Below are 23,503 nucleotides of genomic sequence, written 5' to 3'. Positions count from 1 at the left end.
GCACCGAGGGCTGGTGCCAGCGTCACCGGTGCTGCAGCGTGGGGGGCATACACGGCCCCCTTCTAGTATAATCGACGTGCCCCGAGAGGCCGTCCAGTCTGTGCCGGTGGGCGGTACCCCAACATGTCCTGCTTTGGGGCCACAAGACACTTCTTGCTCGCAAGGCCGATTTATCTCCGAAATTGCCAGCAGCCAATGCGGTCCTGCGGTCAGCCCGCGGACCTCATGACGTCATCGGAAGAGCTGGAGGGAGACTCGGCGTGGCTGGGAGCCGGGCAGGACGCACTTGGAGAGCCCCCGCGTGGGAGATGCTTGGCGTGAACCCGGTCAGGTGCGGCCCTCGGGGCGTCACCTGTGAAGGGCGGGCAGGTCAGACACGCCGGAGGAGTGGGGTCTGCGGGCGGCGTGCAGGTGTGATGGAGAGCGACAGCGCCCTCGCCGGGGGTGGCGGAGTTTTCTGTCGTCCTTGGCAGAAGCAGCTGGGCAGAGAATCGGGGTCCCTACCCTGTGGTGCCTTCGGGGGTGGGTGGGCGCACATTCAACACGGGTCCCTGCCTGAGGTGGTTCTTCTGACAGAACTTTGACCGGGCGTTTGAATCCCCCACAACTCGAGTGCCAGCGTGGGGGGGGGGCAGGACTCGGGGTCCGCAGTCACCAGCGTGAAAACCGCGGTGGCCCGTCGCTGGCGGTCGCGGGTGGGTCCACGAGACACGGTTCGGCGTAACTCCTACTCTGGCCGTGAGGGGCGACCACGTTGGGTTCACGTTCGTCATCTACACGGCAGACTCCGTGCCCGAGCCGACGATTTCCAGGCACGGGGAAGGGCGAGGCTCAAAGGGCCCAGCCGCAGGGGCGGCGCTAGAGATGCGCCCAGCGCAGCGGTTCGAGACCTGAGAATGCGTGACGTCACCTGTCCACTGCATGACAGACGTGACCGGAGACCCCCTGAGCACAAGGGGAGAGGCCGACGAGGGGTAGAGTGGCTGTGAACATTTTTCTCGGGCCCCCACTGCACAGGGGTCTCTGCCTCTTGTGTGTGTGTGCGTGTGCCCTTTCAGGGGGAGAATTCCGTGTCTTGCCGTCTATAACACACGCTGTTTCCACCCCAAATTTTGGAGGGAAACATAAGGATGTGCAGTATGCTGGGTATAAAAACCCAGCTGGCTGGATTGGCGTAGCTCAGTGGATGGAGCGCGGGCTGCGAACCAAACTGTCGCAGGTTCGATTCCCAGTCAGGGCACATGCCTGGGTTGCAGGCCATAACCCCCAGCAACCGCACATGGATGTTTCTCTCTCTCCCCCTCCCTTCCCTAAAGAAATAAATAAAATCTAAAAAAAAACAAAAAACAAAAAATTGAATCAAAAAGTAAAACAAAATTTTTTGTTCCTGAAAGTTTGGGCCCAAGACATGGGTGCCCGTGATCCACAGCGAAAGGTTGTATTGGGAAATTTGTAGACAGGAAAGTTGTCGAAGGTTCCACTCCCCACAGCGGCCTCAGACCCAAGCAGATGTGAGTCTGTGGCCGGTCCTCAGCGGCATTCACGGGAGCCCAGGGAGACACTATCGCACCGTCCCCTCGGTTTTTATCTCATGCTGACGACATGCCTAGTTTTGCGACGAGTGGATCGGTTAGAGAGCATCGATCGTGGGGATCTGGGAGGGCGTCGGGGTCATGTGCAAGTCCCGGAATGTGAAGTGGGACACGGACAGATTCCCTGTCCCCTGCTTCAGCGGCCGGGCCGCGTCCATGCGTGTCCACACGTGCCCTCGGCCTGTTTTGAGCGTGGAGAAAACACGTGTGAAGGAGCTTTGCCACCCACCCAGTGCTGCGCTTTTCAAGCGTCTCGTGTCCACGGGGTTTTCATCATCGCCCCATTCTGGGTGTGCGTCAGCCGCCTCCCTGGATGTGCGCCCTCGGGGCTCTCAGAACTGGCTTTTTGGCAGAAGAAGCAACGGCAACTTGAAAAGACGGCGAGGCCAGAGCGTGTGGGAGCTGGGCTGTCCCACGAGTCTCTGGGGCCCTTCCGTCTGCCGGGGTACGGGATGCCTTTTTTTGCAGAGACCGGCTTCCTTCACCGTGGTGGTTACTGGTTTATTTTTTTCCTCCTGCATCGTGCCTGAGAGGCTCTGAAGAAGAGGGACGCCTGTCACTTGAGTTGGTACTCTGTTCCTGGTGTTACAGTACCTGAACGCAACGATCGTCGTCTTTGTGACAAGGACCATGGGCTGCCGGCTGTGGGCGTGAGAGGGAGGGCTCTCTTCCCCTCCACCTGGGGGCGGAGGGCTCTCTTCCCCTCCACCTGGGAGGGGAGGGCTCTGGGCTGAGCCCTTTGCGGGAGGTTTGGATTCCCTGAGACTCCAATCTCAACCTGGTTTCCGGCATGCCCTCACTGCTTGTTCATTTCACTTGTTTGTTTCACTTGACCCTAGTTGATACATTGCTGGCTTTGGGTTTTGTGCATCCCTCTGGGTGTCCGCCCCTGTGGTTCCCTTTGTGGCTGTAGAGTTTGCAGGGCGACTTTGCATGCAAAAGGAAGGTAACAGCGGTACGTTTCTAAGGAGCGTGAGACTCCCAGTGTCCGGCATCATTCATGCTGGTCACGATCTCCCCGCACACTCGCCGTGTGTCCTTTGGTAAACTGGCGTATTTATCTCCTGATCCAAAGTAAATTGCTTCTCTTTAGGGTGGTATTGAGACGGCACTTCCTGTGGAGATAGAGCAGAAGCAGGAAGTCAAAGGGGTTTTTTGTTTGTTTGTTTTTTTAATCCTAACGTGAGGATATGTTTATGGATTTGAGGGAGAAATATTGATCGGTTGCCTCCTGCATGCACCCTGACCAGGGATCGAACCTGAAACTTTTTTTGGTTTTGTTTTGGCTCCAAGCAGCTGAGCCCCCCGTGGCCAGGGCGGAGGGTCCGATGTGTTGGTCTTTCTGTCCTGCACCGTTGTCCACTCTCCAGAGACCAGGGGGCTCCAGGAGCACACTGAGTTGCGAGGAGTGCCTTTAGGGGGTGCCGACCTGCCCCAGCCCTGCCCCAGCCCTGCCCCGGGAGAGGAAAGGGAAGTTCCACGCGGTACTTGGCCTCGGTGCCGGAGCCTGGCTCAGGTCTTCTCGACCTCACATTCCCGGCGGGTCAGCCAGACGCCCGTGAGCCGCTGCCCGCCCGCACCGGAAGCCTTCACGTCATCACAGCCCTCATCATTCCCGCGGACGGATTAGCCGGCGGACGGGCCCTGGGTGGAGGTGGCAGAGCTGTGTGTCCAAGAACGGCCCCGCACGGGGACCGTCCCCGGGAGCCCTCACAAAAGCCAGTTAGGTGTCGCACCTGCCTGCCCGGTGCGCACCCAGCGCAGCGAGGTGTGTGGCGCAGCGAGGTGTGTGGCGTTTCTGCGGGCTTGGCCTGGCTGCACGCCGCGGGGGCGGGGAGGGACCCGCAGGACCCACAGCGAAGCCGGCGGGGTCACCCGTCTGTGACTGCACTCGGCTTCCAGAGAGAAGAGAAACACAGACACGTTTGCAGCATCGTCGACGCGCCGTCTGCATAATTTACATCCGGGAAGGCAGTTCCGTCTCGTTAGGAAGATGGGGCTTTTAAAATGAGCCGTCTTCATTTTTTTTCCCCCCTCCCCACACCACTAAAAAAACCAATTGCCGTTCCAACAAGGGTACGTGAGGCTTTGTAATTGGAAGCGCGAAGCTGGCAAAACGATATAACCCTGGTTAATTACAGTAGTCGACTCGGGCTAAATATAGAACGAGATTAGCTCATGGAAATAGTTCCCTTTTATCTCAGTTAGCGCAGCTCATATTTCTAGCTGCGTTTTGTCATCTCTGCCGCCCTGGATGCGTTTTCCAGGAAAAGGGAGTTGAAACGCGATGATGTTTTCATTATTCCCCCAATTCGTGGGTAGCTCGCCAATGGCGCACAGGAGAAACCGTCTTCGGTGGGTTTTCATTTTCTCCGGATGCGTGTTATCTGGGAGACCCACACAGTATCATTTATTACCTGTCTGCCATCCCCGACAGGGGAGCTAGGGTCCCCCTTTTCCTGCGTGGCTTTTCCTGCTTGAAGGCATGGCTTGTCACCTAGCTCCCCGTCTGCAAGTAAATGTTCAGCCTTCTACAATTTCTTGTCGTGTTTGTTTTTGCACGGACCGCTCTGTGTTCGGACAGCGAATGGGTTTTTCTGTACGGCTTTCTCACGGCCCCGACGTGCGCTGGGGCGGGGTTGCTTTCGGTGTGGGACGCGGCGGCCAGCACTCAGTGGAGACTGCTCCTGGGGTTGGGGTGGACGCCTTGTAGGCTCGGGCCAGGCATCTCTGAGCTGTGCGCCCCTCGGTTTCACGGGCACCTGTCACGGATGTTTGCTTTGCTTTTGGGGTGCTGTCGGCTGCCGCTTATGTATCAATGGATGTATAAGTTATGTACCATGAAAGTCACCTATTTTGTTTATTCTTAAGATACTTTTAAATAAAGATTTTGTTTATTTTTAGAGAGGGGAAGGGAGGGAGAAGAGAGGGAGAGAAACATCCATGGGTGGTTGCCTCTCGCACGCCCCCTACTAGGGACCTGTCCTGCAACCCAGGCATGTGCCCTGACTGGGAGTCGAACCGGCGACCCTTTGGTTTGCAGGCCTGTGCCCAACCCGCTGAGCCACACCAGCCGGGGCTGTAGTGTAGTGTGCTGTTTCGTCTCTTGTCTTTCCCTTGTTCTCTGGACGGTGCTGCTGGTTTCCCAAACACACCTATCAGGATGCCAAGTGTGTCCACGCACGAGAAACTGGCTCGTGCCTTTCTGCAGCCCCTCTGCCCCCCTGCACCCTCCCCACGGCCAAGCGCTGGCCCCCTGCTGTGGCGAGACTGGGGCACCACTGTTTTCCAGCATTCGGCTGGGGAAGCCCCACGCTATTACGCGTTGTCGGCCTGGCTACTTCCGTCGCCCTTGACGGTTTGTGGCTGCACCCGAGGGGTGGTCTGTGCCTCTGCTCCGTCCCCTCTGTCTGGCTGGGTGGGACTGCTCCGAGGTCCGTCGGTGAGGGTGTTGGAGGCCACATGGGTTGCCTCCACTATGGGGCCGTCCTGTGTCGCGCCGTGACAGACGGTTCTGTGGCCGGGGCGGCGGTTCCCAAACCCCCTCGTGTGCAGAGCCCTGGGGGAGCTTGTTGGCGCCGCAGGCTGCAGGTCCTGTCCCCACAGTGTCTGTGCTGCCAGAAGCCGGTGTGGGGCCCCCAGGACACTGCATTTCTCAAGGGTTCCTGGGGCCGCTGGTCGAGCCTGTCCTCTGCGCTGGGGCAGCCACGAGTTACCCACAGATGTTTTCTGCCGTGAGTGGTGCGTTCGTTATGACTGTTGTCATTATTTTCTTTAAAGATTTTATTTATTTTTAGAGAGGGAAGGGAGGGAGAGAGAGAGAGAGAGAGAAACATCCATGTGCGGTTGCTAGGGGCCATGGCCTGCAACCCAGGCATGTGCCCTGGCTGGGAATCGAAACTGCGACGCTTTGGTTCGCAGCCCGTGCTCCATCCACTGAGCTACGCCAGCCAGGGCTTGATTATTGTCATTATTGTGAGTTTAATTTGAGGGGAAAGCGTTGCTGCTTTGACTTTGGACCGGAACTGGAGTGCCCGCTGTCGTTTGGCCAAAGCGTCGTGCTGCACTTGGCCGTGAACTCCGGGCTTTTCACTGTTGCCCGCGAGTGCGCCCTGTCGGACTGCCTGGGTCACGGCCTCTCACCCCATGCCCCTGACCTCATGGGGCGTGTGCTGCAGCATCCCGACCCGGGACGGTGGGCCGTGCCCGGCTGGGCAGCACCCAGGCTCCCCTCACAGCCTGGCCCCCTCCTCGGCGTGCGGAGACGCTCACGGGTCTGTGGTGACGGCGTCGTTGGCTGGCGCTCTCATCCCTTCCTCTCCCGTGTCTTTAACGTGACAGCATGATGGAGACGTAATTCGCGCGGCACGCAGCCCACCCGTCGGGGGAGGGGGGGCGTCGTCGAGCACGTCCCTGCCTGGTGCTTCCACAGGGAGTTGTGCAGCAGGGAGCGAGCGCACTCTCATTCTACGACATCGTGTCACCTCCAGAGAGACCCCGTGCTCTGGAAGCCATCCCTGCCCAGCCCCCGGTGCCCCCAGCCCCCACTGTGGCCCACCCCTCCCCCACCCCTCTGGATTCGCCTTCCCTGACGGTTTCATGTTCAGGGACCCGGGCAGCACCTGGCGTCTTCCGCGGGGCATTGTTGACGCTCTCCGCGGCGGCAGTGCCCGGGGCCGCTTCTGGCTGCCCTCCTGGGGACACTGGGGGTCGGAGGGTGAGGCTTGGGGTCAGGCCCCTGGAGTTGAGGCGGAAGGATGTCGTGGGCCGAGGAAACCGGACCCGGCCGCCCCTCTCCGGGGACACAGAAGGTGGAGAATGCTGCGCAGATACAGCGTTGCTTCGAACGCTGGTGTCCGTTCAGCTCCATGTGGGACTCGGGGGTGACCGCAATCTTGAGTTTTTTCAGCCTCCCCCGCAGAGAGGAGCGGAGGGGACAGCTGGGGCCCGTGGCGGCTGCACCTGCGGCCTCCTGCTGCCTTTCTGGGTGAGGTTTCTGGATGGCCTTTCCCGGGACCAGGCCTGGGACGGTTCGGATTCCCCTAAGGGGTCCCATGTGATGATGCGCCTTCCAGCCTGGAGGTCGTGGGGTTCCCACCAGACGCCACAGCCCCGGCTTCCACCATCGCTGGATTTATAGAAGCCTGTGTTCATGTCTCTCGTCACCCACGGGTCCCCCACCTTCTGACGCATCTGAGCCTGTCATCGTGAAGGGCTGGCTGGGAAGGCTGGCGTCACGGGCGTTTTCTCGGTCGGCGTTTTTCTTGTCATCGAGGGTCGCTCTCCTGTCCCTGCTGCCACAGCTGACCCCAGAGGGACCCGAGGGATCTCTCTTCCCATTGACTATCCTACAGTCGTCGAGCACAGAGGTCGCAAATGGGTGTCCCCGTGTTGGCTGGGCCGCCACGTTCTGTTCCCGAGGCTCTCAGGGAGGACCCGTTTCCTGGGGTTTGTTTGCCTTGTCGTTGTGACTCAGTTTCTGCCTGTGCTCCCTGGTTTGCGGTCCCTTCTCCCGTCCTCAAAGCCCGCACAGTGTAGCTTCTCCTCGACTGTCCCTCCAAAGTGGCAGCCCCCTGTGGCCGCGGCCTGGAAAGCTGCCCCCCTTCCGAGGGCTCCTGGGGTGACAGCGGACCCACCCCCCCCAGATGGCACAGGGTCACCTCTGCATCTCCGGAGCCTTCACCGCAGTCTCTCTGCCACAGAAGGTCCCATTTCACCGTCCCAGGGGCTATGTATATATGACTCTACAAGGAGAGATGCGTTTCCTTTGTGTCTGAGTCTTTGCTCCTTCCTCTGAGGCCTGCGGGCCTTGGGTGTTCAGTGAATGGTCGCTGTCTACTCCGTGGACAGTTCGGTGCTCTGGGACCATTGGATACGGGGGCCTGCCTTTCCCAGGGGTGCAGCCCCTCACGGAGTCTGCCGCACCCCAAGCGCCTCCTGGAGCTGCTTTCCGTCTCGGAGAGGACGGGAATGTCGGGGCCACTTGTGGACAATGCCATTGCATGTGCGGGTTCTCTCTTCTCTCTCAGGTACCCTCAGCTTGGGGGGTGTCTTGGGGACCCTGGGCATAGTGTGTCCTAGACTGAGTCAGCTGTGGGGACTGCAGCATCCCTGGGGCACAGGCAGGTGGCGGGTGGGGTGCACCCCGCACCCAGGACTTGGAACATGCCCTGTGTTCCTCCTTCATGGGGCCTGAATCAATGGACGAGGGCTCGTGACGTCATGAAAGAGTGGACGAAGGTGGGTGGGCACAGACACCCAAGAATCATCGTCGTGCCCACTCGTTCACGAGCGTTTTGGTTCAAACATACTGTAGGAGTGTATCAGTCAGCTTTCTGCTGCTGTGCTGGTGCGTAACAAACAGCCCTCTGATTCAGAGGCTCACAGAAACAGGCGTGCATTTCTTGCTTTTACTAGTTTGCTCTGGCTCCCCAGGGCTCAGCTGGGTGGGCTGAGGAAGGCCACGTTGGGGTCTGGACTGGCTTTAGGGGTGAACCGCGTTCATGCAGAGGCCAGCGGGTTCCCGGGACGTGCCTTGTCCCATCTGGCGTGAGGAGAAGCCACGTTAAACCAGGCAGGCTCAGTGAAAAGCTGCTGGACACTCTCCCTAGCAGGCCGTGGACTGAAGCAAGGAACAGATCCAACATCCACCGGGCGGCGAGGGGTGCGCAGGGAGGTCCCCCACAGTTGCACGGCTAAGGGAGCAAGTGTTCATTTGTTTTGTAGGGAGGAGATTGGGAGGGACAATGACCCAGAGCGTGGGACTGGGTTCACCCGGCTGCATCCAGCAAAATGAGCCGTGCAGGTGTGTGTTGGGGGCACAGGTGCTGGTCCGATGTGTGGCCGCCTCGGTTCCGCCTCAGAATGGTGGTTCGCACCTAGGGTGGGCGTGGGGGGGTGGCGTTTGGCAGGGGGCCGCTGGCAATGCCTGGAGGCGTGTTTGGCGGTCCCAACCCACCAGCGGAGAGGGAGGGAGCTCCTGGCCGGCAGGGGGCGGAGACTAGGGGTGCGGCCCCGAATCGCGGAGTGCATGGGGCAGCCCCGCCCCCAGGGAAGCGTCCGGCCGGGCACGCGGGCCAGGTCCAGAGGATTCTCACGCACTTTTAAGTTGCCGGGCCACGTCTCGTGGGACGGCCCCAGCCAGGCAGGGGGACCTGGCGCTCCTTCCCACGCACAGACACGCCGGCGGCCGAGGAGAAGGGCGCCCACCACACGGGGTCCCGTGGGTGCCTTTGCAGACGCAGGCGACAACGCAGCGGTCTGGGCGTGCCACCCCGGGATGTCTGTGCTCTGTGTCGTTGGCTTTGCACAGTGTTCGTTCTTTACGTTTTTATTCATGCTGTACTCCTGCTCGGCCTCGTAAATGGACCATTTACTTGGTGTTGAAAAATGTGTTTTTTGTTATATTTCCATTACGAGCTTAGTGTTGGGTGGTTTTTTTTTTTCCTGCTCCAGGTGGCCCTTTGCCAACTCTTTCTTTCAAGTGCGTATTTTCTTTCTGCCCATGAGCAAGGTCATCGTCCTTCTTTTTTTTTTTTTTTGAAGATTTTATTTATTTTTTTAGAGAGAGAGGGAAGGGAGGGAGAAAGAGAGGAAGAGAAACATCAATGTGTGGTTGCTGCTCACACGCCCCCTACTGGGGACCTGGCCCGCAACCCAGGCAAGCACCCTGACTGGGAATCGAACCGGTGACCCTTTGATTCACAGGCCCGTGCTCAGTCCACTGAGCCACAGCAGCCGGGGCCAAGATCAGCGTTCTTGACAGCAAAGATCACGCCTCGAGGTTCGTGCCGCGAGGGTGCGCCTGTGGTCGTTGTCCGTCGGCTGCGAGTGGTGTCCACCGCCGTCCGTGCTGACGGGTCATCTCACGTACCAGCGTGCCACGCACCAGCCTTCTACACCTTGCTGTGAATCACGCTTCCGGTCTTCCGGGCCAGTGCATGGCAGGTTGGGGCTCGGTGCCCGAGTGGCAAACAGAAAGCTTCAAGCTGCGTGGAGGAAGGGCACCGTGCCACGGAGAGGCCCTCGCAGGCTCAGTCCTCCTCCCAGGCGCGCTGTGCTTGGTTTGGGGGATTGCGACGTTGGAAGTATGAGAACAATCGGGGGGCCGCTTGCTGGCTGGATGACCGGAGAACAATGTGGCCAGGTGAGGCTCTGTGCCTCCCCTTCACGGACCACAGATAACTTTCCTTTGAACATGTAATGGGGGGAGCATGGATCTCACGCAGCGACTTAACGGGGGTGCCGCAAGAATTTTAAAGACATGCCCTACTTGATTGTTCAGTCAGGGGCATCGACCTCTGTTCCCTGGCGATTGCCAAATGGAAAAATGACCTGGCTGGTGTGGCTCAGTGGATTGAGCTTGGGCTGCGAAGAACCAAAGTGTCGCAGGTTCGATTCCCAGCCAGGGCACATGCCTGGGTTGCAGGCCACAGCCCCCAGCAACCGCACATGGATATTTCTCTCTCTCTCTCTTTCCCTCCCTTCCCTCTCTAAAATCAATAAATAAAATCTTATTTAAGAAAAAAAAAAAAGAAAAATGGCAACAGCCAGCACAAGCATAGCTGTCTGGTGTGAATGAATCACAATTACACCTTTTGGGGGGGGTCAGATCGGCAGAAAATAAACTTTCTGGTCTGCCTCAGGACTTTTGTGGTGACTTTTCCCCTCGTGTGTGCCGAGAGAGGTCAAAGGTTGAACATCGCTGTTCTCAAGCCTGCTTGGTCCCTTGGGACTTGCTTGGGTTGGGGCTTGCTTGCCAGGGATGGAAATAATTTTGTCATAAAAAACTTCCTTTTTCCAGGTTAGTCGTGACTAACTGAACGGGTTCTCTAGGGTGCGTACGGTAGTCGTGAGCACACGGCTCTTGTCCGTCCGGAACCCACCTGTGGGGGTTCCGGCTGCTGGGATGCAGGGAGAAGGTGTGCTCACAGAGGACTTTCCCACCCTTGGGTTGTCACTTCCTTAAAAAAGCGTTTCACGGAGAGCCCTGGCTGGTGTAGCTCAGTGGATGGAGCACAGGCCTATGAACCAAAAGGTCGCAAGTTCGGTTCCCAGTCCGGGCACGTGCCTGGGTTGCAGGCCAGGTCCCCAGTAGGGGGTGCGTGAGAGGCAACCCCCACATTGCTGTTTCTCTTCCTCCCTGCCTTCCCCTCTAAAAGTAAATAAATAAAACCTAAAAAAAAAAAAAAAGCTTTTGAGATGTAATTGACACATAATGTATTAGTTTCAAGTGTAGAACAGAATGATTGGATACGTGTATTCATTACAAAATGATAGCCCAGCACACAGTGTTGCTACTTGTTTTATTTTTAATGAGAACTTTCAAGGCGTACTCTGCACAGCACTGAGATGTGCAACAGTGTTGGGAAACTGTAGTCCCCATGCTCTGCATTGGATTGGATCTCGGGGACTGGCTCCTCTTGTAACCGCAAGTTTGTTCTTTTTGAACCCCTCCCCCGTTCTGCCGCCCCCACGCCGCCTCTGCATGCACCTGTCTCTCCTCTGCAGCTACAAGCTCCGCGGTTCTTTCCCAACACCTTGCCTCTCCCGACACCTCCCTGCCAGTCTGGACACCGCACTAGCCTGTCCGACCAGCAGACGACCTAGAAAACGCACGTGAGGTAAGAGAGGCGGTGGAAACAGAAGCATGTGAACTAGTTACGTGCAGGGGCGGGCTTGGCGTCAGTCGGCACCGCGGGGAGGCCCCGTGCGCGGAGGGATATGAACCGCCGCCGTGCCGCGTGCAGGTGTGGCCATGGCAGGGGTGGGTTATGCTCCCGGCAAGGTCATTTCCAACCCTGTGTTTGTCGCGAGTGAAACCAGGGCCCGTTCGAGGGGAAGGAACCCATGCTTTGCATGTCTGTTCCTCCTGAAGGCGTGTGGAATGTCCCTGGCGCCCAGGGACTGGAGCTGGACGCCACGTGGGAAGACATCAGACTTCTCACCCTGTTCTGCTGGCCTGTGTCAGGGTGTTCTGAGTCAGGGTGGCTCCGCTGGTTGGAGGGTGTCCTGCAGAGGGAAAGGTCTCCAGTTCGATTCCCGGGCAGGTCTCGTGCATGGGTTGCAGGTCCAGTCCCCCTGTCCGGGCACGTCCAGGAGGCAACCGATTGATGTTTCTCCCATTGATGTTTCTCTCCCTGCCTTCCCCTTTCTCTAAAAATAAATGAATACAATGTTTTTACCCAAGTGTCGCAGGTTCGATTCCCAGTCAGGGCACATGCCTGGGTGGCAGGCCACGGCCCCCAGCAACCGCACATGGATGTTTCTCTCTATCTCTCTCTCTCTCTTTCTCCCTCCCTTCCCTCTCTAAAAATAAATAAATAAAATCTAAAACAATAAATAAAAATAAAAATAATACAATATTTTTTTAAAAATGTGTTTACAAGAGTCGTTCACAGTGAACGGATGCCCTGAGTACCGATGTCTCTCCCACAGCAGAAGGGGCTCCCTGTTGCCCTGTCCCATGGAGAGGGGAAGGTCACCGAGGTCGGGAGGAGGGACGGATGGACAAGCCCCTCGGCCATGCGGGGCTGGGGACGGAAGATGTGCTTTTGAGGACAAACAGGAGCAGCCGGGGCATCGGCCGGGCTGGCGACCCGTGACTCCGACGGTGTGACAGAGAGAGGTCCGAGTGCCCCTTGCCTGCCCCCTGCCACGGGGCCGTGTCTCGGCTCCACTTGACCGCCCGGTCCCTGGACACTCTTTCTGCTCAGCCGAGACGCGACTGTTCTTCTGGCTTGGCTGGGTTTTCGGAAAGTGGGAGCCGGCGTGACGGGATGAGCGGTCTCCCGGCCCCCTGGACGGTGGCGAGGTGTGTTGTCCGCGCTCAGGGTTCCGGCATTTGCCTGCCGGCTCCGACGTCTCTGCAGGGTGCCTGCCCTCGCCTGCCCCCTTCACCTGCGTGCCAGGTACAGCAGGAAATGGGGGCTTTTGGGGATACGCTGATTCCCCTGGTTTGGAGGCTGGGGGTCCTTTGAGCCTGTGGAAGAAGTTGGTGCATCTGTGATTGACTGGATTGCATCAAACTAGACCCGCGTCATTGCGGGTAATCAACCGTCTTTTGGGGTCGAGGATGCAGACCGGGGCTTTTCCGGACAGGGGCAATGAACGGGAGCAGAATTACCGAGCGTGCGTCCTCAGGCTGTCTCTAGGCACGCGTGTGACGGTGGCCCCGAGAGAAGAAAAGGGTGGTCCCGTTTCTCCCGGCAACGGGGACCTCCAGCCACCTGCTCCCAGGTCGTTCCAGCCCGACGTGCTCCATCGGCTTTCAAGAGGGTCCACGGCCCCTCGTTCAAATGCGTGGGGGGACACGGGGGTAAAAATGGCGCAGGGCACTGTCCAGTGCGTGGTACGCTGTGTCTGGGGTCCTCGCCATGCAGGGAATTCTCTAGAATACATGTGTCCACGGCAGCTTCGCGTGCCTGAACTGCATTGAACAAACAGAGGCCAGGAAGGGCCGGCCTTCTCGCCAGTTCCACCCGGCAGGGTTGTCTCGTGAGGTCTGAGGACCCTTCTTTCTCCCCCCCCCAAATATTTTAATTACATTATTATTTTTTATAAAGATTTTATTTATTTATTTTTAGAGAGGGAAGGGAGGGAGAAAGAGAGAGAGAGAAACATCCATGTGCGGTTGCTGGGGGCCGTGGCCTGCCACCCAGGCATGTGCCCTGACTGGGGATCGAACCTGCGGCACTGTGGTTCGCAGCCCGAGCTCCATCCACTGAGCTATGCCAGCCAGGGCTTGAGCACGTTTCTTGATTGCATGCGACAGAGCAGCAGGCTGATTGGCGCCGTGTTGGGAAAGGAAGTTCAGACACTTCGCCTGAGCAGAGGTGAGGGATACGGCTAGCTTTGCGATCTCTCACGGCCTCAGTGAGTTCTCTTTGGGAGATGTGCAGGCAGCACACACCACAGACAGAGGATGTTTCCACCCCGTCAAAGTCCCTGGAGAATCCACTCAGAGGCTATTTAGCCTATTAAAAAAAAAAAAGAAGGCAAAACAAAAAACAGTTAATTTTTTTTTTTGCTTTGGGACACTGTGTAGCCTAAGATTCTTTACTGAACGTTGGCCATCCTTTGTGAATTTCCTTAGGCCTCGGGGCCTCTTCAGAAAGTCCCTTCCCTCCTGCCAGACGCACTCGGTGGGTTTTTCGTGTGGGTTACAGTCGTTCGGCAGGAAGGCAGGCGTGTTCGCCGGTGTTAGGGTCACTCGGGGTGCGAGAGAAGTGTGTCGCTGTAGCCCTTGTTGTTGCTCATGCTGTCTTGGGAAACGTTTCCACGTCTGGTGTTGGAGGAGATCTTTTAGGTCGACTTCTCTTCCTCCCTCCCTTCCTTTCTCCCTCCCTCCCTCTCTCTCTCTCTCTCCCCCTTCCCCTCTCCTCTCGCTAAACTGAGTAAACATAGCCTCAGGTGAGGATGCTGTCTCTCTCTCTGTCTGTCTGGCTGTGTATCTATCTCACTGAAAGAGGGAAAAGCCATCTGTGAGCCACTGGGAGCGTGCCCGCCCGTCCCTCCCAGGGAGGCTGCGGCGGCGTCCTGTGGAAGCGGGAGCCGTTCCAGAGCCCTCCGACTCATACGAGCGCCCGGTTCCTGAAACGCTCCCCAGAGTCGCCGCCCACGACCCCTGGGCTGCCCGGGACGAGTCTCCCACCAGCAGAGCCACCAGCCGCTGGGGCGTCCTCCCCGTGTCATTGGCAGAAGGGAAGGGTGGCCGATGGCTTGGATGTGTGCTTCCGTATTGGGAACACGTGGCAAAAAGGAAAAACGTCACCGAAGGAGTTCTTGGTCCCTCGTGCTTGCAGTTGTGCATTGCAATGGCTCAAGGTGGTTCACGTGTCACCCGGGACCATTGGGTGCTGATGGGAGACCCGCTGCCTCACGGTGGCGTGGCCCCGTGCAGGGAGGTGTGGGGGGAGGGGGACGCGGCCGCACAGAGCCGGGCTCGGTTCCGGTCTTGCACCGTGAGATGCGGCGAGGCTGGAAGGTGGAGCTCCCTGTCCTCGGGGCCAGGAGCCTGTGGGACGGGTAGGGGAGGCCTGGGGACTCCGTGCAGAGGGCGTGGTGGGTGGGCCTGCGGAAGCAGCAAGGGCGTCAGGGGAGGGGGCAAGGGACATGCAGAGCGCTCCTGCGTGCTCCGTGCTAACCTGTCTGCGCACCCCGCCTGTGAGTCCTGCTTGCCCATAGTCAGAGGTCCGACGTTCTCAGTAACGCGAGCCTCTCCCCAATTCCTCAACGTAGCGAAATAAAAAGCACACGCCTGCTGAAGAAGTGTTTCTTTTGTTTGTTTTTTCTTCTTAAACTGCCAACATCCAGGTGGGCGTGGATGCTGTGCTCCCCCTCAGCAAGTTTCGCCCTGAGTGTCTATGGGACGGGCCTGGTGCGTAGATAAACTAAGAACGCGGGCTGAAACGGCACTGCTTGTTACAAACCATCACGGGTTAGTTTCCACGTGAAAAAGAAAAAAGAAAAAGTTGTCTAACCAGGACTCTTGCTACTTTGTGACTGCACGCGGTAACGGTGTATTTGTTATCTTGTTATCGGCTGTGAATGCTACATAGTTTCGAGGAGGACAGAGGAAGGCTGTAAATGCTACATAGTTGTGAGGAAGACAGAGGAAGGGGGGGTGGGGTGCAGAGTTGATACAGTGCAGTGTCCCAGGAAGAGGCCCCGAGAGCACGAGAGAGCGGTGGGAAGGACTGAACCGCACCCCCCTCCAACCTGCCTCCCTTTCGTGTGCTGGAGTTGGAGCTGCGGGAGCTGCGGGCAGGGGACTTGTTTGTGACTTCCTGCGCTGAAACCCGAGTGGCCTGTCCCGCCGTTGACCTTTCCGCCTGCACTGTGGACTCATTCACAGGGCCCTGGCTCATCCTCCCTGCCGGGGTCACAGCCCTAGAGTCAACACCGCACCTGAACTTCGGGGGCACGGGTAGGACGGGACCTTTGCCTGCAGGGGGAGAGGAGGATGAAAATCGGAAGGACGGCGGCCGGCCCATTTGGGGGTGTCCACTCTCTGCTCTCCGCAGGGCAGTGTGCTCGGTGCTCCGTGCAGAGCTTTGGAGGCTGCACGGGACGTTTGAGCCCATGGCAAAGGCCCTTCCTGCTCTGCAGGTGGAGAGGCTGCAGCCTGGGCGGGAAACACAGGTGCTCAGCTGTGTGCTGAGTGTAGCCGCCTGGAAAGCCCCTGTGTTTTTCCCCAGGGCACCACTGTCCGTACAAATGCTGGCCAGCAAATCCGCCCCCCACCCCACTCCCCCACGCCCCTCCAATGGGTGGCACCATTCAGCCATAGGATTCCTCCGGACCCGGGGAGCATGCCCGGGAACCCTGGGACACTGGCGGTGCCTGGTCCCCAAACCCGCCGTGAGCCAGAGCTGCCGCCTGGCTGCCTGGGAGGCCCGCCCGCCGTGTGCGTGCGTGGCCTGCACACTAAGACCGGTTTTCTGGTCTTGAACAGCTGGCCAAGGAAGAGAAGACTGTTGCCCTGGCTGGTGTAGCTCAGTGGATTGAGCACGGGCTGCGAACCAAAGCGTCGCAGGTTCGATTCCCAGTCAGGGCACATGCCTGGCTTGCAGGCCACGGCCCCCAGCAACTGCACATGGATGTTTCTCTCTCTCTCTCTTTCTCCCTCCCTTCCCTCTAACAATAAATAAATAAAATCTTTAAAAAAGAGAGAGAGAAGGCAGTTTTGTGACACAGGGAAAGGGAACGGGATTCAAATGCTGGTGCCCGAGACGCTTTACTGGGACGGCCACGCCCACCCGTGCGGTCTTGCTCCGTGCGGAGAATGTAGCCCCGGGAAGCCAACACTGTGTCCTCTCCAGCTCTTGGCAGACAAGGAGCCCCGTCCCCGCCGGCTGCGAGGCACAAAGCCCCCTGCCAGGCGTGGCTTGCACTGCCTCGTCCTCTGTCCTGTCCCTTCTTGGTCTGCACCCTGCTCCCCCGGTCACCTTCCGGCTTGCTCTGCACTCTTAGAGAGTTCCTTCTTGGACGTGACCTTCGTCCCAGGTAACCTGCGGACCGGCCCAGGCAGGTGGTCGGAGGAGGCTTAGCAGTGGTCCCTGCCACAGTGTTGGAAGGGGTGGGTGCCGGCGTTGTCGGAGCAGAACGGGGCGGCTGCCTACCAGGAGGGGGCATGGTGGGGCACCCCTGTGTGTGGCCGGACGAAAGGGGAGGTGGGGTGACCCACAAGGAACCTTTGTTTGTTTGCTCTTCCATGCCCTGCGTCGCCCCCGGACCTGCAAGTGCTGCTGGGTAAAGTCCACAGCTCAGCTCTTCCCAGGGAATTGTGGGCTCCCCAGTGCGGCCACCAGGGCTGCAGACGCCCCGGCCCCACCACGGGAGGGAGGAGGTGACGGGACAGGTCTGAGCGGACCTGCAGCCCGTGGCGGCAGAGGGGGACTGGTGCGCCCAGCCCTCCTCCCGCCATCCCTGGGAGCTTATCTGCGCCCCGGCGCCTTCTGCGGAATGCGTCCTGAACCTGCCGGGGGTCACGACCCGTGTCTGCCTGCACCGCTGCTATTTATAACGGTGGCGTCTGCCGAAGCTCGGGCGGGGGTGAGGCGTGGGGGGGGGGCGCGTCTCTGGGTTGCAGTCCCTGCCCCCCCATATACAGGGAAAACTGCAGTCCCCCCCACCCCCCAGAAACAGCATTACAGTGAAACAGTGAACAGGGAATGGTGGGCCTGTGAGAGCAACCTTCTTGTAAGTCTGTCGTGACTGATGGACACTCTGGCCCCGGTGGCGGCTTCGCGAGGCTCTCCTGGGCCAGCGGGGGTGGGGGGGTGGGGCGTGCCTGTGTTTCTGTGGTGTTGTCCTGCTCCGGGGGGACATTTCCGAGTGGGATGCTGGTGGAGACCTGGGCCGCCTCCCGCATCCGCAGTCCTTTGGAGGCCGCTTGGATTTCCAGGCCTGTCCTGGGGACTCGGGCTGTTCTGGTGCCCGTGGTCCTATGGCAGAGGGTTGCTCTGCCTGTGGGCCTTGCTTGGGGCGGGCGCGCTCCTTCTTGCTGCTTCCGTGGCTTCTGACAGCTTCGTGCAAAGATGCTGGAGGTGCCCGCCCCTTGGGGGGGCGAGGTGGGGACAGGGGGCCGGGAGGAGGAGGAGGGGCGCAGGTGAGCCAGCATTGAAAAGCAGCCAGTCAAACCCTGGCTGGCGTAGCTTAGTGGATGGAGCGAGGGCTGCGAACCAAAGCGTCACAGGTTCGATTCCCAGTCAGGGCACATGCCTGGCTTGCAGGCCACGGCCCCCGGCAACCGCACATGGGTGTTTCTCTCTCTCTCTCTTTCTCCCTCCCTTCTCTCTCTAAAAATAAATAAAAAATAAAATCTAAAAAAAAAAAAAGAAAGAAAAGCAGCCTGTCGTTTTGAGGGTCACTCGACCCCACTTCCGAAGCTGCCGGCACACGTGTGGCGTGGAGAACCCCGGGGGTCTCCTGGGCGGGGGGTGTCTCGGTGGGCGTGCAGGCCCTCGGGGACTTGGGGGCCTCCATGGGTGCCGAGGCCCTGGAGTGGGTGGGTGGGGCCGTTCCCGTCATTTTGTTTCATCGGTTCCTGGCTTTCATGTCTCGCGTCTGTAAACAGTCTCTCCCCCACGCCTTCCCGGCGTGTAACCGCAAAGTGGAGTGTCGCTGCGGACCACCTTTATGCAACACGAATCGCACCTTGACAGCGAGCTTTGTCTAAAGTGGGCTGGATTTGGGAGGGATTTATCGGGAGCCTCCTGTTCTAGGATAAGTAGGAAAAAAGTCTTGCACTGCAAGAGGCACGGGGGTTTGGGTGGGCGTTGTGACGGCAGCCCTGGGTTTCCTGTCTGTGGAGATGAAACTGTACATCGCTGGCTGAAGGCTGATCCCTGTGCATGCTGGGGGGGCGGGGCTAGAGCTGGAGATGGAGGAGGGGCCAGGAGGAGGGGAAAAAAGAGGAGGGGCCAGAGGAGGCCTCCCAGCCCGAGAGGCACGCAGGGTGTGTCCCCAGGAGCCCAGGCGGTCGTCAGGAGAGGGGCTAGGGGACCCCGGACAGGGGTTGTCAGAGCCGCGCACAGGCGGGCTGGCAGCGGACAGCTGGAGAACCCACGTTTGGGTTGGGGCGAGGACGCGGGATGTCTGAGGTGGGTCAAGGGTGGGATCATTAGTGGACAGTGCAGCTCTGAAGGCCGGGCACGAGGCGCGCCGCTGGGGGCAGGCAGGGAGGTTGGCGTGGCTGAAGGCCTTTGCACAGAGAGCAGGGCACGCTTGGTGGTCCGGCGAAGACAATGGGAGGGAGGGTTTCCGGAGGTCAGGCCCAGGCCTGGGGGCGGGTTCTCAGACGAGGAGCATTTTGTCTTGGGAGAGGATGAGGAGGGACATCTGTTCTCACAGGTGCAAAGTCGGGAAAGCAGGTAGACCTCTCAGAAGCAGAAAGGGAGAGGATTCTCTTTTTTTAAAATTTTTTAAACATTTTATTTATTTATTTTTAGCGAGGGCATGGAGGGAGAAAGAGAGAGAGAGAGAAACATCCATGTGCGGTTGCTGGGGGCCGTGGCCTGCAACCCAGGCATGTGCCCTGACTGGGAATCGAACCTGCGATGCTTTGGTTCGCAGCCCGCGCTCCATCCGCTGAGCTACGCCAGCCAGGGCGAGAGGATTCTTCTGAAGAGATTCACAGGAAAGGGCTAAGTGTGGCCGTCTCGGCTCCCTCAGGAGGCAGGGAATTCTGACTCAGAGACAGCTCCCCAGGATGCGGGAGACCTGCTCCCCCCTGGGCTTTGAGACTCCCCGGGGTGATAGCACGTGTGATTGGGAGGGGAGCCTGGTTGCCATGGGCAACGGCCCTTCCTCCCACTGCCCCCCCTCCCTGGTCGCCACTGCTCCTTAGTGGCCCTCCTTTGGTCTACAGGGTATTACAACGCGTCAGTTTGGTGTCTCACGAGAAGGCGGGGGGAGGCGACGTGGCCCACCTGAGCAGCCGGGTCTGTGGGCAGAGTCTGCACGTGCCGCGGCCCGGTGGGGCCAGAGGTGGCCCCGGGGGCGGTGGCCGAGGCAGGTGAGGGCGCAGAAAAGCCCAGGTTCTCACAGCACCCTGGACGCAGAGCGGGGCTCCCTGGAGAGGCATCCACGTCTATGTTCGATCCCTGAGTGATGACAGTGGCTGGGGACCAAGCCCCCACCACCTGTGCCTGGGACATTCGTCCGCCCCAGCCGCCCTGTGGTCCTCGCGCATCCGTCCCTCCCCCGTCTCGGGGGCTGGGCTCGGGGGGGGGGGCGAGAGGACTCCCCCTCCTTGTCCGTCCAGCTCTCTATTGTGTCCCCACCCTCCGCTGCAGCTCTGACGAGCCCTCTTACCAAGCCCCCCACCGGCTCCGCTGACTCGCGCCTCGGGGAAGGAGGAGACCACCATGTCCCTCCGTGGGCGAGGCGTCCTGAACGGGGGCACAGCGTGGGCTCCCCTGGGTGAGTTCCGCAAGGATTCACGGGGCGGGGATCTCTGAAGAACTGAAGGTTTGGGAGAGCCAGGCGCGCTTGCTGTCCTCTCTGTGCCTGCAGACGCCTGCCTCTACTCTAGCACGGAGAACGGAGGCAAAGCCTTGCCCCGAATCTTCAGGACCCTGTGCTCTGTGATGGGGCAGCTCACTGCTCTCATTGCCTTCTGTTGCTGCTGCTGCTGCTGGTGGGACCTCCTCCAAGGCCGGCTCCGCAGCCCGCAGGCCCATGAACTTGTGCCTGACCGCGGGACCCCAGACTCTCTCCCCTACCCCTCAGCCCCTGCCCTTACCCCTCTGCCCACTGCACAGGTTTGTTGCCTACGTTCCCAGTGGAATTTGGTGACAGCTTTAGTGAATGTGAGGCTGCTGGTCTCTGCCCTCTCACCCCCAGCCCCAGCCCCAGCCAAGGTCACTGACCCTGCCTCCCCGTGAACTTGGGTCCGCCCGCACCTTCCAGCCACGTGAGGAGACCGGCGTGCCAGAGCGCACGTAGGGAGCTTCTGGCCTCTGTCGCAGGTGGGGACCCTGTCCCCCCCTTCCTTCCTCTGTGACCGTCCACGAAAACCCCGCCCACGGAAACGGCTCTGTTCGTCGGTGGCTTCTCTTCCCTCCCCACCTGCCCGTGCGTGCGTCCGCCCGGCAAATATTTGCTCAGCGCTGCCTGCTCCGGGCGGCCCTGGGCACTGGGGAACGGCACGGAGGAGGCCGGCGTTGCCATGGCGAGCAGGGCGCGGGCGGGAGGGGAAGGGTCAGAGAGACACGCCCGAGGAGATGACTGGGTTTCCGCGGGGATGCGTTTCCCGGGGAGAGGCGGGCGGCCCAGAGATAGAAGCCTGTGGCGGGGGGCAGTCACTGAGGGCGAGGACACACACGCCACAAGGGACCTGGGCATTGGCGGGGGGCGGGGGTGCCTGGCCCGGGAGCCGCGTGTCCCCAAGGAGCAAACGAGCAGAGGGAGTCCCTGTCTCTGAGCGGCGTTAAGAAGGCGGCTCATCTCCTGAGGGTCTCGGGCAGCAGCCCCGGTGGACGGAACGGCCGGGTGCGCACCTGGAGGCGGGCTCTGGCGGCTCCGTGGAGAACGCCGTGCGGGGAGTCGACAAGGGGGCTGACGGTGGGCACCTGCTGGAACATTCCAGAGCTGTGGGGCCTTGCACCCGGGCGTGGTCCCGGATGTGGAGCAGAGGGTGTCCGTGACAGGCGGGACTGGGATTTTTTTTTAAGACATGTTTTTTTTTTAAAGATTTAATTTATTTATTTTCAGAGAGGGAAGGGAGGGAGAAAGAGAGAGACAGAGAAACATCCATGTGCGGTTGCTGGGGGCCGTGGCCTGCAACCCAGGCACGTGCCCTGACTGGGAATCGAACCTACGATGCTTTGGTTTGCAGCCTGCGCTCAATCCACTGAGCTACACCAGCCAGGGCTGGATTTTTTTTTTCTCTAAGAGAGGGGGAAGGGAGAGACAAAAAGAGTAAAAGAAACATTGGCTGGTTTTCTCTTGAATGGGCTCAAGAGAGGGGACTGAACCCACAGCCCAGGCATATGCCCTGACAGGGATTGGAACCAGGGACCGTCCACTTTGTGGTACCGTGCCCAGCCAACCGAGCCACACTGGCCAGGGCAGGCCTGGGATTCGCTGGGTTTCTTGAGTGCCACCAGCCGTGAGAGACTTTCCTCCCCTCCCCCTGCATGACCCCTCACTTGCACACACCGCTGTTTCTCTCGTAAGTGTAGCAATCAGTGTACCCCCGCAGACTTGAGGTCAGATACTAAGCGCTTCGAATATTTTCAACATTATTCCTAATTGCTGAAATGCACGTATGCTTTTATTTATTTATTTGGCTCCCGTGTGTGCGTAGATGTTTGGACCAATTCCTCAGAAATCCGGTGGAAATGTAACTAGAACATTTGCAACGGCGTTGCAACTCTGAGCCAGCTGCGAGTATCCAAATGCTACATAATTGCTTAATGAGGAGGCGGGTTTTTTTCCGAGGTTTACATTGTCACGCTTTGCTTTTTGAAAAAGACATTCTCTGCATGGGCCATGGGAACATTGTCTCCAGAGTGGTGTTCTGCATTCCCTTCTGCCCCTGTCGTGAGCAGGAGAAAGACAGCCCGTCTCGCCTGCAGCAAACACACGCTCGCGTTTCAAGGATGACACACCAGACGGCCCCGACTTGGCCCGCGTGGACAGCCTCCCATCGGTCACGTCTCCCGGCGTGCACGCTGTTCGCCGTGGTTTTCCTCGTTTGCACCGAGAGGAGAATGTTTCCCCGAGAGATCTGGGCTGCAACAATGTGGGCAGGGAGAGAGGGCTTAGATGATGGACTTTTCTGCTTTTTAGGCTGAGAGAGGGTGCAAGGCTCAGGAGGTTCTCGGTGAGGTTGGGCACAGGCGCTTTCTTGCCTGATCTCTCCTTCCTGTTCTGTTTCCCGGGTAAGAAATAATACTGATGAGAGTGCAGCTGCAGGCTAGAGAGAGAGCTGGGGCGGGGGCGTGTTGAGTAGGGGGAGAGAGAAGTCTCTTTATCAAACCCAGTTGCTTTATATTATTTGCTTGGGGATATATACGTATATCTGTCTCTGAAGCCGCGTTATCTGGAAGCGTCTGCAATGTTGCTGTGGAAAGAGTAGGTAGGGTGAGTCATGTGCACGGAACTAGGCGCACAGGGTGACACAGTGATGTCGTGGGAGTCCAGCTGAGGGTCGGTGATGAAGGTGGGTGCAGCTGTGTCCCCCGAGCTTTCGTGGGTGAGTGGCTCTGTCCCCGAGCGGAGGCTGAATGAGACGGCCGGGGCTTTGGCTGCACGTCCGACCAGAGAAACGCACGGTGGCCCCGTGCGTTGTAATGACCTGCGACGCCTCGAAGTACTCACTAGCAGGCGTCGTGTGCTGTGGTGCCTTCTGCACGCACGCTTTACGTTTTTCAAAGTCCCTCATAAAGCCTGCATTACGGTAGGCAGGAGGCCGGTCCACGCAGCTGGGGGCATTTCAGTGTCTCGGACGGACGAACCTTGTTTGGAGAGGCGTCAGGATCGAGCCGTTTCGTCCTGGGAGATGAGCATCGTGTTGGCAATGCTGTGTCCAGCTGAAAACGTGCCAGTGCTTACGCACAGGGGATGGTGAGGAAGCGATTTCCGTGGGACCCGAGGGTGATAAACGCTGACCCAGCAGCCTGGTCCGCTGCGCTGCGAGGTGAAAGCACAGCCACCTCTGGAGCGGCGAGGACAGAGGTGGTTCTTCCCAACCAGGCGCTCTGTCTCCGACCACCGGGTGCCTTTGCCCGCCCTGGACAGGGAGCGGAGCTCGGGGGTGCAGGGCCTGCCGTGAGGCGCTGGGCAGCGTCCGCCGGCGGGAGCCTCACGATAAAGACATTTCCCCCGAGAGTGACTTTGGTGTCTCTTCTGCGGCTGGGACGAGGACCCCCTCCCTGCCAGAGACCTGGGGTGCAGACACT

At 59.3% G+C, this 23,503-nt stretch overlaps 1 protein-coding gene across 4 annotated transcripts in view; it reads left to right on the top strand.

Moving 5' to 3' along the window:
* TBL1X (transducin beta like 1 X-linked) overlaps positions 1 to 23,503 on the top strand; it is a 108,734-nt gene that overhangs the window by 10,144 nt on the left and 75,087 nt on the right. The window contains exon 2 of one of the 4 annotated variants that reach the window (XM_045855875.1): positions 11,103 to 11,215. The exons of the other annotated variants lie outside the window; for them this stretch is intronic. The gene's annotated coding sequence lies outside the window, so the exon portion shown is untranslated. The remainder of the gene's footprint in view (positions 1 to 11,102; positions 11,216 to 23,503) is intronic. 4 annotated transcript variants of the gene reach the window in all.

Source organism: Phyllostomus hastatus, unplaced genomic scaffold, assembly GCF_019186645.2.
Source record: "Phyllostomus hastatus isolate PE091 unplaced genomic scaffold, TTU_PhHast_1.1 phas_scaffold_12, whole genome shotgun sequence".
NCBI lineage: Eukaryota > Metazoa > Chordata > Mammalia > Chiroptera > Phyllostomidae > Phyllostomus > Phyllostomus hastatus.
This window is presented reverse-complemented; position numbering and strand designations above follow the sequence as displayed.